At 36.7% G+C, this 17,895-nt stretch overlaps 1 non-coding gene across 1 annotated transcript; it reads right to left on the reverse strand.

Annotated features, from left to right (window-relative positions):
* Window positions 1-17,188: 17,188 nt before the first annotated feature.
* Window positions 17,189-17,264, reverse strand: TRNAD-GUC (transfer RNA aspartic acid (anticodon GUC)). Its single transcript has one exon. It is a non-coding gene; the product is annotated as a tRNA-Asp (tRNA).
* Between the last annotated feature and the right edge of the window lie 631 nt (window positions 17,265-17,895).

Genomic DNA, 17,895 nt, shown 5'->3' on the forward strand with positions numbered 1-17,895 from the left:
TTTTCTTATGTTTAGGTGGCAAGGAGTCAAAATGGTAAAGGTAGAAAATTATATTTCTTAAAGGAAAAACAATTTCATTTCCTTCTATTGAACTTACTTCCTGGATCAGCTTGGGTCTTCTGAGAAACAGATACCAAGTTGGGACTAGCCGTGCACATGGTTTATTGGGAGCTGGTATACAAAGAATGAAGAGGGGCGGGAGCAGAGGAAAGTGTGTGGAGTCTTTAGATGGATGTGTTCCTGATGCCTGACAGTAGACACCCATGAAAGGAGAAAGACAAGGAGGGAAGATTGGACAGGAAGAGCTTGAGACATCAGTACAGTTCTGAGAGTCTTGCTCAAGCCTATGGAGAGTTTTCGAGCATAGGTTGCCCACTAGAGGAGTCCTGGGCACAAGCAGCATTGAGCCAGCTCTGGTATAGCTGGCATGCTCACTCAGTAATCAGGAGCCATCCTTGACAGCTTGAGCACTCTGGCAAATGTAAAGATGTAGCCGCTAGAAGCTGTCAGCCAGCCAGGCTCCTTACAGCAGGGAAGTTCTGAGTAATGCAACTCCATGGCCACATATCTTCTCTTCATTTTTTTTGGGGGGTGGGGTGGCAGAGACAGAGAGAGTCAGAGAGAGGGACAGACAGACAGGAATGGAGAGAGATGAGAAACATCAATTCTTCGTTGCGGCTCCTTAGTTGTTCATTGATTAATTTCTCATATGTGCCTTGATAGGGGAGCTACAGCAGACCGAGTGACACTTTGCTTGAGCCAGTGACCTTGGGCTCAAGCTGGTGAGCTGTGCTCAAACCAAATGAGCCCGTGCTCAAGCTGGTGAACTCAGGGTCTTGAACCTGGGTCCTCCACATAACAGTGCAATGCTCTATCCACTGTGCCACTGCCTGGTCAGGCTTATATCTTCTCTTCTTAATTCTTCTATTTTCTCTTCTGTTATTTTGTAGATGTATCAGACAATAAAAAATATTGGGGTTTGGTTTTTTTGTAAGTTTATTTGTATTTATTTGGTTGAATATTTACAACACCCTCTCTCTCAAGATTCATTGCTTGTTTATTTTACAATATAACAACCAGCCAAAAAGGGGAATTTAATGTAGGCAATGTTTTAGACTTCTGGCTCATTTAACTCTGGCAAGTTGACGGCCACTTTAAGACCATTATAAAAACGTGATTAACAGTTTTCAAGCCTTTGATTCCTATGCCTAGATAGAAATGCTTTTTCCTAACTTGTAAATTTATTAGCATACACCTGTGGGAAGCAAATGGGGGTGGACTGTAGCTGAGTTTCCTTAGCCCACATAGTTACAGAGATGTCTAACACAATCTCAGCCACAAAGTTGAAATAATTCTTTTACCTCTACTAAGTCCAAGTTCTTTAACTTAGTAACCACATGACATGGTTTGATAGAAGATTGTAATAGGCTATATAACTGACAAAGTAAGTTTTACAGAAGACTATGAAAGAAAGTCTATGTGGTGAAATGGTTGTAGGTTGTTAGACTTTAATTTAAAGTCAAGGATTGCTTTATAAAAGGATTTTTTCATGAAAGTTGTCAAGTAAGAACAGTGAAAAAAAGTTGTTTCAGTGAAAGAGAGAGACACAGAGAGAGGGATAGATAAGGACAGACAGGAAGGGAGAGATGAGAAGCATCAGTTCTTTGTTGTGGTGTCTTAGTTGTTCATTGATTGCTTTCTCATACATGCCTTTACTGGGGGTCTCCAGCAGAGCGAGTGACCCCTTACTCAAGCCAGTGACCTTGGATTCAAGCCAGCGATATTTAGGCTTAAGCCAGCAACCATGGGGTCTTGTCTATGATCCCACACTCAAGCCAGCAACCCCTCTCTCAAGCTGGATGAGCCCATGCAGGACAGTGAAAATTTTTGATAGACCTTAACAGAGAAACTTATAAAGGTTAAAATACCCATTTATATAATTTGGGATGATTTGTTTATTAATCATGGACAAAGAATCAAGAACTCTTTATTAACTAAGAGGTTAGCTCTGAGATTTGAACAAAACTATATGAATCCATACATAGACGGGACATAAAAATGAGACTCAGAGACATGGACAAGAATATGATGGTAATGGGGGGGGGCGAGGAAGTAGAGAGAGGGGTTGGGGGAGGGGAGGGGCACAAAGAAAACCAGATAGAAGGTGATAGAAGACAATTTGACTTTGGGTGAGGGGTATGCAGCATAATCAAATGTCAAAATAATCTGGAGATGTTTTCCCTGAACATATGTACCCTGATTTATCAATGTCACTGCATTAAAATAAAAAAAAAACACAAAAATATTAAAACACAAAAATTTGCAAGTCTCTGGAATATTTTCATTGTTAGACATAATAGATGAGGGCCTGGCTGGGTGGCTCATTAGATAATGTGTAATCTTGTGCACTGGGGTCATGAGTTCCATCCCCAGTCAGGGCATGTACAAGAAGCAATAAATGAGTGCACAGCTAAGTAAAACAACAAGGTGATGCTTCTCTCTTTTTCTTCCTCTCTTCCTCACCCCTACCCCTGGGCTCCCTTTCTCTCTCTCTCTCAAATCAATGGAAAAAATAAAATAATAATAACACCACCACCACTAACAATAATAATAGATGAAAATAGGAATATGATTAATGCTGGAAAGATTATTTTAAAAATTATGCGCAGAGGATATTTCTGTCTCCTTAACAAATAGTGTGAATTTTTAAAGAAAAACATGTTTACACATCAAATATTTGTATCTTAAGTCTTCATAAGTATAATGACTAACAAAGGCACAACATGTAATTCTTATAATTCTTCAATTACTCTTTACAATGACAAGCCATCAGCATAATCAATTCATTCACCAGTATCCCAAATTATCGACAGTATATGAGTATTAAATTCAATAGTTAATATTTCCTAAATATTTTTCACTCTATACTTTTAAAACACTTTGAAATACTTAAGGATTCACATTTCATTTTTATTACTGAGACCGTGGTAGCCAGCCTTCATATTCCTTCACCAGAGGAAGCATCTGTCAAAGTAAACACATGAATGAGGTGATGTGCTGGTTGAGTAGCTATGCTGGAGGCTTGTCATGAAAAAGGGTAATTGTAGTCACTTGAATTCATTATAATTATTTACCTTTTGGTCTACCTTGTTTTAAAAATGGACTTTTGATTCTGAGTGCCACTGGCATCAAAATACAAAATAAAAGCATTGTATTTTTAACAACACTGTGGAGGCTTATATTAGTTTGCTGGGCCTACCATAACAAAGTGCTACAGACTGAGTGGTTTAAACAGCAGAAATACATTTTCCCCTAACTCTGGGGGAGGTCTGAGATCCAGGTGTTGGCAGGGTGTCTTTGAAGGGCCTCTCCCCTTGGCTTGTAGATAGCTGTCTTCTTCTTCTGCTACCTGGTCTCCCTCTGGGTGTGTCTGGACCCCAATCTCCTTTTATAAGGACACCAGTCATATTGAATTAGGGCCCACTCATATGGCCACATTTTATCTTAATTACGTCTTTAAAGGCCATATATCTAAACATATTTCCATTCTGAGGTACTAGGGGTTTCAACATACAAATGTGGGCAGTGGGCACAATTCAGCTCATAACATGCTTAACAAAAGGGACAGATATGAAAATATGTCTTTAGGTTTGGGAATAAGAATCAAGCATAATTATATAAATAAAGATTTTTTTCAATCACTTCATTTTATTGTGATAAGTAATAAGTGTATATGTAAAATTCTTGTGGGATTACCAATTTACTCAAATATATAAGTGTTGAAATAAGTAAAAATAGATACTTTTGGAATTCATTTTAATTTTCTATTTTCATACAAATTGGATAAACATTGATTGGCAGGGCTCAACTTTGGACATTAGCCAGGTTAGCAACACCTTGTCTTATGATGTAAGGTTTGCTATTTTTCAGCATAAACATCATAACTTCAATATCATTTTCTCTGTAGACTGGTTAGAAAAGATTTGAACAATGTCCACCATTTGCAAAATTTTCTATTATTGATTCTACAATGTCATGAAATTACTTACAGGGTAGTAGTCACTAAAAGAGGAGGTAATAGAGCGGATTTGGAACATCACTACTTTCTGGAACAATACATTATCAGGTTAATTCTGAGCATGTTTAACTGAATTATGAATTGACCATGTTTACTCTCCACTAATGTTAACTCTTATAATTAATACATACTTGAGTTTGTCAAATGATGATAAATGGTCATTTTCAACTGCAATAGGGGAATTTTTGCAAAACATATTCAAAAAGAGCCTGCAAATAGTAATGAGAATACTCTAAAAATTTTGTCAATTTTCTTTTTAATGAATAAACTGACCAAACTGTCAACATTACAAATTGTACGTGCTGATATGCAGTTACTGTATTTCCTCATGTATAAGATGCGCTTTAATTTTGGGGCCTAAAATTTGAAAAAAGAAATGTATTACATAAAGTTATTGAAGTCAAGTTTTATTCATCAGAAAATTCATACAACTCCTTATCACTGTCAAAACTCCCATCCATTAGCTTGTCCTCACCTGTGTCTGATGACGAATCACTGTCTTCATATATTGCCTTGTCCTCAGTTCCATCTATAGCATTTGAAATGCCACAACCATTGTATAAGATGTACCCAGTTTTAGACCCTAAATTTTTCCAAAAAGAGTGGGGTGCATCTTATACATGGGGAAATACGGTACCTTGACTACAAACAGTAATTTCTTAGGTAAATATAATTTATTGCCATAAGATCATTTAGAATGGCAGTGTTCATGGATCTGATTTGTTATATCATCATTATATTTGGGCTTACCATTTTGGGATTAAAAAATAATTACTCCAAATATATTCTGAACACAGAATTCTTTCTTTATCTTACTTCCTAGTCAGTCAATCACTTTTATGATGTTCTTAGAAGAAAGTCTCATTTAGGACTGGAAAGAAATTGACAGGGAGTTGGCTCTGCCAATATAATTTATAACAGTTCTCAATAGGCCGTTTATCTATTTTATAAGGTATATTTAAATATGTCTTTCTCAATGTCTGCTTCACTAAACTGTGCATTTTGTGAGGACAAAGACTGCATTTTTATACTTAACAATCACTGTTTAATCACTGTTTGGGGTTACTGAACTGATTCTTCTTGGCTATAAACTATAATTCAACCTTCAAGAGTATGTATATTTCACTATCTCACACACGTGAATTAATTTTTATAAATATAAAATAGTTGGATGATTAACATGGTCTAGAGGGAAACTTTTGTATAGGCGATTGCAATATAGTTACTTTACTAGGTTATAATTAAAAATATTTATTTAGCAAATGAGTGGTAGATTGTCAGCCTGGCATGTGGATGTCCTCCTGTCAGGGCACACAGGAGAAGTGACCATCTGCTTCTCCACCCTTCCCCTTTTCACTTCTCTCTCTCTCTCTCTCTCTCTCTCTCTCTCTCTCCCCCCCCCCTCTCCAGCAGCCATGGCTCCATTGGAGTAAGTTGGCCCCAGGTGCTGAGATTGGCTCCTTGGCTCCACCTCAGGCACTAAGAATAGCTTGGTTGGAGTATGGCTCCAGATGGGCAAAGCATCACCTGTACAGGGTTTGCCTAGTATCCCTGTTGGGGCACATGCAGGAGTCTGTCTCTGCCTCCCCTCCTCTCACTTAATTAAAAAAACAAAAAGAAAGAAAACGACCAAATATTTTCTAAAATGTGGATTTCTTCAAAAAGGGAAGTCATATAAATTTAGACATTTACTTTGTTAGAAATATCATTATTAAACTTTCTCTAATGAAAAAAGAATGTTTGTGGTAAAACTTTAAAACAAGCAAACATTTGTCCTTCAGAAATAGAAATGCTTTTATAGTCAATTCACATGTATAAATCTATATATATATCCACCTCTTATAACCATCTGGGTTAACAATTTGACTATAAATCTTCCAAAGTCTATTCACATTTAAATGTATTTTTAACAATACAACAATATAAAGGAAACATTGTCCTATGTATTGTCTTGCAAATGTTTTCTTTTAAAACCTGACATATTGGGTCTTTTTTTACCATAACTATACCACCATCCCATTCTTCCTAATAATGTATTATATTGTATTTATATTTAATGAGTTTGCATTTTTATTTTAATTAAATTCCTACTTATGATATTTAAATTGGTTAAATATTATTTGATCTTCATATTGGTTAAATGTCATTTAGGTGAATTTAACTGAAATCTGCACAGAATCAGTTAGGCTAATGGAGAATTTAATTAAACAGTTCCTGAATTATTACTTGCAATCTCAGGAAGCTGAAAAAGTCCAGTCCAGGGAAGCTGAAAGGATGGGAACAATCAGGTATGGTCAAGGTCTCAAAGCAGCAGTATGATTCACAGAACCCAATTTGAATGTGTTGATCTTCCAGTAAAGGGGCTGGAAAACCAACTAATAGGTGATTTATTCACAATGTTTACATTGATTATAGTACTTTTACTAATATAGGCAGTATTACAATCACAGATGTAATGGACATCTGAACAATACTGGCTATATAATTTGCAAAGCCCAGTGCAAAACAAAAATGTGGGGCCTCTTGTTCAAATGTTAGAAGAATTTTAAGATGGTGACAACAGAGGATTAACTACGAACAGGGTATCTTTCAAACACAGAGCCCTCTGTAATCATGCTGGGTCCCATGCTCACGAAGCCAGCCCTATCGGCCAAAATAGCATGTTCTTTTTTATAAAGCTCATTAAAAATTGAAAGTAAAGAATAATAAGTCTGAAATTTATGAGTGTGTTTCATCTTTATATGTCCCTTCTCCCACAAAATTATTTTCTTATAAAAGTTTGAAATGCAGTTATGTATAGGAGAATTTTACTATCTTAAATAAAGGTACACAGTGAAAAGCACACATAGTAAAAGTAAAAATGTCTTTTATTTCCTTTTTAATTAAAAGTTCTGTTTGCCAATCCAGGCCAAAGTGGATTTATTCCTAGTAAAGTAATTATATCCCTTGTTAAACTCACATGTCACTATAAATCAATGTTGTCATTTGATAGTAAGGAAAAGAGCAATTTAATGGTTGGTTTAATGTATGAAAGATTTAATAGTAAATTATTCAAGGCATGTGAGTGGTCTATTATTTGTAGATAATAGTACCTGAGAAAACTATTTTAGTAATTTTTTTATGTTAGATATTACCCTATGTCCCTATGTATAAGACATAAATTGTTTCAAAAATTTTGAGATCTAAAAATTGGGTGCATCTTATATAGTGGTTGTAGTTTTTTTACTTGCACTTCCTGCTTTTTTGTGCTTATCTTTGCGCTCAATGCTGAAAACAGTGATTCGTCATCAGACACAGATGAGGACAAGGTAATGGATGGGAGTTTTGACAGTGATGAAGACTTGTATGAATTTCATGATGAATAAAACTTGAGTTTAGTAATTTTATGTAATATATTTTTTATTCAAATTTCAGGCCCCCAAATTAAGGTCCGTCTTATACACGGGGAAACACAGTATGTCTTTAAATTTTTAAGTCTTAGTTTTTGTTTGTTGACAATCAAAGCTGTTCATTGTATTTGAAAGTCTTATATATCCATAAATTAAAACATGTTTATGTTCATCTAGGCTATGCTTCTATTTATTAAATACTGGCATGGTACCATAACTCAACTAACACGTGGTTTCCCCCATTCAAAACAGCAGTAGCACTAATGCAGAGGTGCACTGGTAAATGACAGAACAACAATCTGGAAACTGTCTAAAAGGAAATGATTTGTAGCAGATGAACAATTCTTCTAATTATCCAAATTTGGAGGTATATGTGGCATTTTTTAAAGCATGGAGTACATTAGATACACAGTGTTATTTTTAATTGCCAATTTTTTTCTTTGGATTTTTGTTAGAAAGTCTTTGCCTCTTTATTTTTCTTCCAATGAATTATCTCCAAAATTCTTACTAAAAGTGACAAAGTAGTAGATAGCAATGGATAAAATACTATTTGCTTAACAACTAATAATTTTAATCCAGTTTGAGGAAAGTAAATGTAACCTATCTGAATTTTATAAGCAATTATGGTCGTCTCATGTCAGTTTTCAATGCAGCTCCTGAAAGGCAAGCCAATTAATAAAACTTTTGAAAAGCCCTATTTTTTTCTTTAGCTAATAATTTCTTATCAGATATAGCTGCTCCTTATGGAGATTCTATATATGCTTAGAAAATTTAAAATGAATAGAAGCAGTCTTAGCTACAGAGAGTTATTTGTGAAAGTATAAGTAAACAGACAAATTCTGTAAGTTGCACAATACTGAAAGATTGATAGAAATATTATAATAGATTGTCTCAGTTCAGGTATACCAACTTCTGAGTGCTGGAACCAAAGATTATGTATTAACTTAAAAACATATCATGTCACATACAATCACTGTTTTTAGACAGATAGCCAGTCCATTGGCTTCAGGTTTATTGTTGCCCCTTTATTTCCCAACCTTTCTTTACAATATGCATTTACCAAAAAAGTGTAAGCTCCTTATATGAGATTATAAATTTCTTGATACACATTGAGGATACAAATCAAGGCCATATTGCTCAAGTTATCAGTATGTCAAGGTGCTAACAACTTTCTTTAAAGAAAACACTTTATAGCTGTTAATGCAGATGCTCAGAAAGGGTTAATGACTTGCCCAAAGATATGGGTCTAGAGGATAAGTCTATGACCTCCCAGGCCACCAGTGTTCTAAATTTCACCAAGCAGACCCTAGTGTGGAAGCCTGTGATAGTTGACAGTTATATGACAACCAGTATTATGTGAGGTGAGAAGCTGCTGGTTCAACACCACTGCTGTGCAACACTACCAGGCTATCAACCAAGGAGATTCTGTGGTAGAACATTATATCAGTGCCAATCAACATCTAAAACTGAGTCCCCATTTTGCAAATGGATAACTACTTTTTTAATCCTTTCTTGCACTAAATATTCTTCAAATCTTTTTCAAAAGTTAAAATTCTATGCACTACCAAATAGAGTTGATATTTCAAAGTTAATTAACTAATTAACATAGTCAATGGTCTTGGGAAATACTTCCCTTTCAAGATTAAGTCTGATTTATCTGATTTGGAAATCAAAAGTTAATAAAAACATGATAATCTCTTAAAATTCCACTTTATGATTGCACACACTCTAGCTACTCTCTTACCAGTTTAGCAGTTGCCAACACTTACTAAAACTCATTATGGAAAGGTTTTGACATCCATTTAGCCATACTTAAATGTATTATATTATGTCAGGAGGCTGAATTTACAGTTATATTTGCCCATATCATCTTTTTGTATGAGTAAGTTTAAAGGGTTATAGATTTTCAGTTAAGGGTATGGGCTCTGGAGATGGTTTACCTGAGATAAAATCTTAACTCCATTACTATGGTGGACATGGAGAAGCAAAGTAACTTTAATTTCCTATTCCAAAACAATCAGTCTGTTTTGAAGCTTAAATGATATAAACCTCAGAACACTGTAAGTGCCCTGTGTTCCTGGGTAGGTTAGATATTATTACTATTCAGCAAATTACATAGGTCACAGAGCAGAGCGGGGTTTGAACCCTTGCATTAAAGCATAGGGTCTACTATCTCTCTGTTGCTGCCAGTCAACCCTTTCACCCTGTAACTTAACTGTGTTGTGATTCCCACCAGAAAAACATATCCCAAAATACTTCAAGGAGTAGATTTTTTAATGCAGAATGGATCACAGTTTTTTCATTAGAAGCGCACAGGGTCTTATATACATAAAACTATTTTCCCTTCTCTTCTCATTTTTATTTCTTCTTTTAATTATTGCTTTTACTCTTTGTAATAAATGTATGTTATAAAAATATGGAAATTGCCCCAAGCTCTGGGCAAAGGAAACAAAACAAATATCATACAATGGTATCAAAATCCACACTAAAACCTAGTTACTTAATCTATGGCTTCATTCATTCATTCAACTGGTTTGACATGTGACAATAATAAGGAATTCAGACTTCTAAAACTAGTATTGCTTACAAAATATAGTTTTAATAAGTATACTTCATACCTACTGTTAAATAAAAATCTTCAAGGCCAAAAGTTGTCCTTTTTTTTTGCTTAAGTGAGAAGGGGGAGGCAGAGAGACAGACTCCTACATGCAGCCCAATCAGTATCCACCCAGCAACCCCTTTACCAGGTTGCCCATCTGGGGCCATTGTTCTGTTGCTGGGAAACCAAGCTATTTTCGTGCCTGAGGCAAGGCCTTAAAGCCATCCTCAGATCCTGGGGCCAAAATGCTCCGCCCGAGTCATGCTGTGGGAAAGAAAGAGAGAAATAGAGAGGGAAGAGAGGGGAGAAGCAGATGGTCACTTCTCCTGTGTGCCCTGACTTGGAATCGAATTCGGGACATCCGCAGCCTGGCCTACACTCTACCACTGAACCAACTAGCCAGGGCCCAAAAGCTGTCTTGAAAGAAAGGATTTATTGAGGTATATGCTAGCCAGAAAAAGGACCAGGTTTTGGGACACCCTTTCTAAACCACCAGCAGCAGAGCTAGATGGAAAAGACACATATTCCTTCCATCGTGAGACTGACAAATTTATATATTGGCTGTAGACAAAGGGGTGAAAAAACGGTGAAGAGAGGCTTGTTCTGGGATAGGGGAGTAGTCCCTAAGGAAGAAATATTTGATACTTCTGGATTGGTTGTGGACAACAGCCCACAAAGTTTGTGAGTAAGCAAAATGCTTGGCATTTGGTGACCAGTTCTTTCTTTTTAGGTAAGAGCTTAAATTGTCTCCTGGAAGTTGACTGAAAGTTTCAACATGCATGCACAAAAGTCAGCAGTTTTTTGTTGATTTCAGACCCAGGCTCTGTTAACTGATTAATTTCCCCTGTCTTTTCCTCCCAGTCTCTGGCCTGCAGTAATTTTTATTTATTTATCTATTTTATTTATTTTGTTTATTTATTTATTGGCCTGCAGTAATTTAATTTAGAAAATCTGAGAATTTTTCCTTGTCACTATTTATATCCACAAATAGGAATATTAATTGGTAGCATTATTTATTTTCTAATTTAACTACATTTCTACTGTGTACTTAAGTAAAAAATATGATACTTCAAATTTCTGGCATTACCATGTTTGAGTAACTATATGCTTTTAGAAAACAGTTCATTTAAAAAGTGGAGGGTGTTAGATTAGTGGGACACTTGAAACCATGTCAACACAATAAATTAAAAAATTTTTAAATGTTAATTATGTTAGGTATTGTTTGACTATGATATGTATGGATAATTATATAGAATTATGTAATGAGCAGGTTTCCTTACTAGTACTAACTGGGAGAATAATCATGTATGCTAATTTAATTTGATAGATTGTAACATAAAGACATTTTATTTGGGTAAAACAAGCATGTGTTTTACATTTAAGGATTGCTTATTTTATAACCCACATATATCACTTAGGCAAAGATAATACATTTCTTCCAAAGAGAATATAAAGAAATTAGCAAAACCAATGTATCATAGTCTTTCCTGCTGGTACTGAATATACACCACAAGAAGAATAATTATTCATCCAATCTTCTTTAAAAAGCAATCTCACTAAGAAAAAATAAAGCAGTTTTGAATGTGTGGAACCACAGGAATTGAGTGTATGACATTCTTTTTGCTTGTTAAAACATTCTGTCTCAATAGAAAGCCTTTTTAAAAAAGCAAAATTAGTAACCCTACACATCTAGTGTTAAGAAACTTCGTAACTAAATCTTAGTTCTGGATAAATACTGTTGACATCACAAATGGCTTTTTTTTTTTTTTGGTTGTACAAATGATTGTGTGTGTGTGTGTGTGTGTGTGTGTGTGTGTGTGTAACAATAACCGTGCCTCAGATAAACGATTTTTCATGCTCGAAGGAAGTATTTATAGGAAGTATAGTTACAAATGTAAAACTCCCTCAAAAATTTTAGTATAGCCCTCTATACTGTCACATGGTTTTTACAAACCAAATATCATGTATTAATGCAAATTTCCACTAATATATATTCAAATGATTGGAAAACTTTCTTGTTTGTTCAGTTAGTAACAAAAGAGTTAAATTGAAAATCACCAAAATTATATAATTTTAATGGAGATACTAATTTAATAACCAGTCTCTCAGAAAAGTTTCATCATAGAAGTTGAAAGTTGTGTATTGATATTGCATAGTACTTGGGCAAAAGGCAGGTAGAAAATACTTTCAGTGGCCACATCAAAAGAGTGAGCAGATATGTTCATTTACTTCCAGGTTATTGTGGTCTTTCTAAGACCATGGCATTTAGATGCGAAGGAGGTGGTGGGGAATAGAGGGTGGAGAAGTATCGGAATCAGATACTACTGACGATCCTCTCCAGGATTCCTGTTCGGGTCTGCTACTCCCTCTTTCCCCACAGTCTTCACAAATCTGGGGAATTGATTTTGCATTCTCAAGGTTTTTTTCACATTTCCTTCCTTCTCCTCCAGGTACCTTTCTCCTCTTTTTACCTAGATCTTGTTTGTTCTCTGGTGGGTGGGTTTATAAATAGATTTTATAAAGATTCAGACATTTAATAACTAATAATTCACACACAAAATGCAGTTTCATTAAAATGATGCCAAAAGGTGAACCATAAGGCATAAAGTTCAACGACAAGGGGACATGTGTGGATACTGTCCCTCAAACTTTGTCTCTATCAACAACTCTCTTCTTTCCTATAGACTTGCAGTAGTGGCTGAGCATTTACATTTTTTTTAAGTTAAAAGCTTTCCTGTTATGTAAGAAAGAAAAACAAAACATACAGACAGGGACAGGGTTTGGTTGCAACATTTTATCAGTTTTTGTTGTGGTTTAAATTCTGGAAGAATAAGCCTGACCTGTGATGGTGCAGTGGATAAGGCTCTGACCTGAAATGCTGAGGTTGCTGGTTTGAAACCCTGGGTTTGCCTGGTCAAACTTCCTGCTCCTTCTCCCTTCTCTCTCTCTCTCTCTCTCTCTCTCTTTCTTCTCTAAAATGAATAAATATAATTTTTTAAAAAGAAAGAAATCATGGAGAAAATCTCAAGTTAAAGAAGTTATGGAAGTTCTACATCTCTCCAAATGTTATTTTCTCCAGGTAAAACAACTTCTACACTCTCTTAGAAAACTACTTTTTGGTCCCTTGACTATAATATCTGAAAGAAGGACTCTCTAATTTATCAGGGTAAAAGGTCAAAGTCTCAAAACCATTAGTTTGAAAATATGCTTCATAAAAGTTGAAATTTTAATAATTTTCTAGGAAGATAACTCAGAGTAAAAATGTCCCAGATAAAGCTCAGTGACGCAGAGTACCTCGATTGTCATTCCTATGCAGTCGTTATACAAGGCAGGCTACATTGCCCTGTCAAAATTTAAATCACTAAACTATCAGTTGATTCATATTAAGTAATAAGACTACTGATATCTTTCCTTATTCCTTCTAGCTCAGTCTCAGACAGGGGCTTTAACATTCTACCATGTTTTGAAGTCTGAGCTTTGTAGCTGTATTAGGGAAACAAGAAACTGGGAAGAATTGAGGATGATGGTATTCTATGGTTTGTGCCTTAAATGGTGTTTAAGAAAGACTGAGGCACACAGAGAAACTCCCTTCCCCCCAATATTCTTATTTCTGACTTCTGCTGCACAGTTCAGACTGCTGTTGTAGAATCCACTAGGGAAGGTGGGAATTCCCAAATGGCTTATCTGACCTATTTCACCATTATCCCTTCCCCAGAAATCTTCAGCCTTGAGGTCTCAAACATAAAAGCCTCTGGATCTAATGGTGGCAATAAGCATTTTCTCTCATTATACCCTTCAGTCCTTTTATCCTCTCAACTCCAGGTCCCCAGATGATTGTCCATCTCTCTATTCATGGGGCTCCTGGGGTGAAATCCTATGGGATTGGAGGGGGTTATAATTTAATGCTACTTTATTTATTGTTTGTTAAAATTTTTTCAGCTGTGGTTATTGAGAGCTCTTTCAGTTGGTTTCTGTGTTGTTTTAACATACCTATTATGTTCTAGGATTTCTTCCTTCCTTCCTTCCTTCCTTCCTTCCTTCCTTCCTTCCTTCCTTCCTTCCTTCCTTCCTTCCTTCTTTCCTTCCTCCCTTCTTTATTTCTCTCTTTCGTTCTTTATCTCTCTCTCTCCCTTTTTAACTTTCTGATGCTATAAAATTCTCTAGATTCATTTTAGATGTTCCCCATCTCAGCTCTAGACTCAGTCATTTTTCCAAGGATTCCTGGTTCTTTTCACTGAAGAGTAGTATAAGAAACCAAGAACTGTGCTGCCTGCACTGTAATGTTGTTTCTCAGCTCTCTCTTCAGACCGATCAATGAAATATGTGTATTCTCCTTTTGCATTTACATATCTATAAATAGTTAGATATGTATATATCTGTATCTATCTTAAGCTAAACATGAGCTCATACTGATGTCTCTAACTCTAATACATTACCACATGGCTCCTGCTAGCCTTCTGATTCTTGCCTGTAAGTTCCTAAGTATAATAGCTTTTTTCACCCCAAAATTATTGTCATTCATATTGTGGTCAATATACTACAAGAAATTGTAGTATAAAAAAACTGAATATTTTTACTTCTGATACTCTAAAATTTATTCTTCACACAGATTCTAGAATGATTTTTAAACATGTAAATAAAACCATGTTATTCTGAAATGATTAGCATCTAATCATTTCCCACTGCCTTTGGAATAAAAGCCAAATTCCTTGCCTCAGCCCAAAGGGTGTGCGTGATCTGACTTCTCCATACTTCTCGCTATCTTCTCTCAGACTCTCTCCCTTAACCACTTCTTTTCCAGTCATATCAGCTTGACTATCTTTTCTATTCCTTAAACTTTTTGCTATTTTCTGACCTTGAACTTACATTTTTTTTTTTCTGTATTGAATACTTTTCCCTCCAGTCTTCACATATTCAGGCTTTGGGACTCAGCTCAAATGTTAAATCTTAAGGGCATCTTCCCGTATTTGATTCAGTATTGCTCCCTAGTTACTTTACCTCATTTACCTATTCGTTTACTTTCAGGCATCTGACAAGATCTATAGGTTTCTTGTTAGTTGCATACTTACATATTAGTAATAATTCTCACCTCCAAGAATGTAAGATCTACTGTGGAATGACTTTCTTTATCTACCTTACTGCACTCCATCATCTGGGATGCCCACTTCCATGAATAACTTGGCGAAACAGTTGACACTCTCCTAAAAATTTTGGCTCTGCACGCAAATCTGCTATCCCCCGTGGGACTGCGGTGGGACTGCAAACTCCTGCTTTCTCGCCTATAAAACAAATTATTGTAATCTAAACAGGGTGACCTAGGAGAGTATTTCCTTGGGTGGAGTTTCTGGAAGTGGGAATATATCATTCTAAGCATGGGGAAAGGCACGTTTTCCTATGCAAAGTAAGGCTCTGGGTTAGGTCTTAGTACATGCAGGAGATTTAGATGGAAGGTGTGGAAATAAAAGTAAAACAGTAAAGTTAATTTCTCTGAATTGGAGTTCTAGTGAAAGAAATAATTTCTCAAGGAAGAAACCAGCAGAAGACATATTCTAGGATAAAGGCAGTGACAGGGGAGGTCCTGGAACTGCCTTGGAAGTTCTCCTCTGGGACATGGGAGAAGACTGCTGTGACAGAAGACCAGTGAACACAGACCACACTGCAACTACATGGAGAGCACAGGCACCTTTTCTTACCTCTTCTACTTCCACTGTTCCATCCATCACAATATTTTGCCTAGATTTTTGGAGTAGCTTCTAAGTGGTCTCCTGATGTATTTTTGCGTACTAGAACCTCTGCACAACAGCCAGAGTGATCTTGTACAAAATTAACTTAAATAATGCCACTCCTTTGCTCATAACCCTCCAGAATATTCCTGTCTCACCTTCAGGAAAGTCTTTACAACCCACTGACTCCTGTTTGTCTCCAGCTCCCATTGTCCTTACTGTGTCTCTCACTGCCTGGACCAGTTGTTCTGTCTACCCTGCCACATGGGCCCCTTGTTGCTCAGGAATAAGCAAGGCAGCCTGCTGAGACAGGATATTTAAATTTGCTTTTCCTGGCCTAGATTCTCCTCCAATTACATGCATGGCTTGTTCCCTCTCCTCCTTCAAATCTTTGCCTAAATGTCATTTTGTCAATGAATTATTCCTGTTATTTCACTTAAAGTTGGAATCTTTGCACCACCATGAGGGTGTGGACTCTTTATTAATTTAGGAAATTGATCACTTACTATACATAGGAGCTGGAGATTAAATAGAAAAAAATCCCTGCCTTTATAGAGCTCATATTCTTAAGCATAGAGAGAAAGAGAAATGAAATTAATAAAACTGTGTGTGTGTGTGTGTGCACGCGCTGGGGATAAGTGTTAAGAGAAGAAAGACAGGGTGGGGCAGTGGAGGCACTAGCTGTGGAGGCACTACTTGTGGAGGCACTAGTTGTGGAAGCAGAGGCTCTAATTTTACATAGGTGTTTTGCGTGCTGGTTCAAAATACAAAAATGCATTACTAATATAATGAGAAAAAACAACAGTGAAGTTAGCATTATGTGTACACACACATACATTTTACTGAGAGGTAGTATAAAATGGTGTAAAAGTAGTCCAAAAGACTGGATTAAAATTTCAACTCTCAAACTTACTAGATGTGTGACCTTAACATACTTTATTTACTTCATATACTTATCTGAAAATGGTATTTGTACTGGAATTTTAAAATCATTTTTAAAGTTTATTTTATTTTATTTTTAAATTAATTTTAATGGGGTGACATTGATAAATTGGGGTACATATGTTCAGAGAAAATATCTCTAGGTTTTGTTTGTTTGTTTGTTTGTTTTTTGTATTTTTCTGAAGCTAGAAACGGGGAGAGACAGTCAGACAGACTCCCTCATGCGCCCGACCGGGATCCACCCGGCAAGCCCACCAGGGGGCGATGCTCTGCCCATCCGGGGCATCGCTCTGTCGCGAACAGAGCCACTCTAGCGCCTGGGGCAGAGGCCAAGGAGCCATCCCCAGCGCCCGGGCCATCTTTGCTCCAATGGAGCCTTGGCTGCGGGAGGGGAAGAGAGAGACAGAGAGGAAGGAGAGGAGGAGGGGTGGAGAAGCAGATGGGCGCTTCTCCTGTGTGCCCTGGCCGGGAATCGAACCTGGGACCTCCGCACGACAGGCCGACGCTCTACCACTGAGCCAACCGGCCAGGGCCTCTCTAGGTTATTTTGACATTTGCTTATGCTGCATTTCCATCACCCAAAGTCCAATTGTCTTCTGTCACCTTCCAAATGGTTTTCTTTGTACCCCTCCCCTTCCCCAACCCCTCCCTCTTCTCCCTGCACCCCGTAACCCCCACACTCTTATCCATGTCTCTGAGTCTCAATTTTATGTCCCACCTATATATGGAATCATATAGTTCTTAGTTTTTTCTGATTTACTTATTTTGCTCAGTATAATGTTATCAAGGTCCATCCATGTTGTTGTAAATGATCCGATGTCATCATTTCTATGGCTGAGTAGTATTCCATAGTATATATGTACCAAGCTTTTTAATCCACTCGTCCACTGACGGACGCTTGAGCTGTTTCCAGATCTTCACTATTGTGAACAATGCTGCCATAAACACGGGGGTGCAATTCTTTTTTTCAAAGAGTACTATGGTGTTCTTGGGGTATATTGCTATAGCTGGATCAAAAGGCAGTTCAATTTTTAATTTTTTGAGGAATCTCCATACTGCTTTCCACAGTAGCTGTACCAGTCTGCATTCCCACCAGCAGTGCAGGAGGGTTCCCTTTTCTCCACATCCTCGCCAGCACTTATTCTGTGTTGTTTTATTGATGAG

The sequence above is a fragment of the Saccopteryx bilineata genome, chromosome 7, assembly GCF_036850765.1.
Source record: "Saccopteryx bilineata isolate mSacBil1 chromosome 7, mSacBil1_pri_phased_curated, whole genome shotgun sequence".
NCBI classification, from domain to species: Eukaryota; Metazoa; Chordata; class Mammalia; order Chiroptera; family Emballonuridae; genus Saccopteryx; species Saccopteryx bilineata.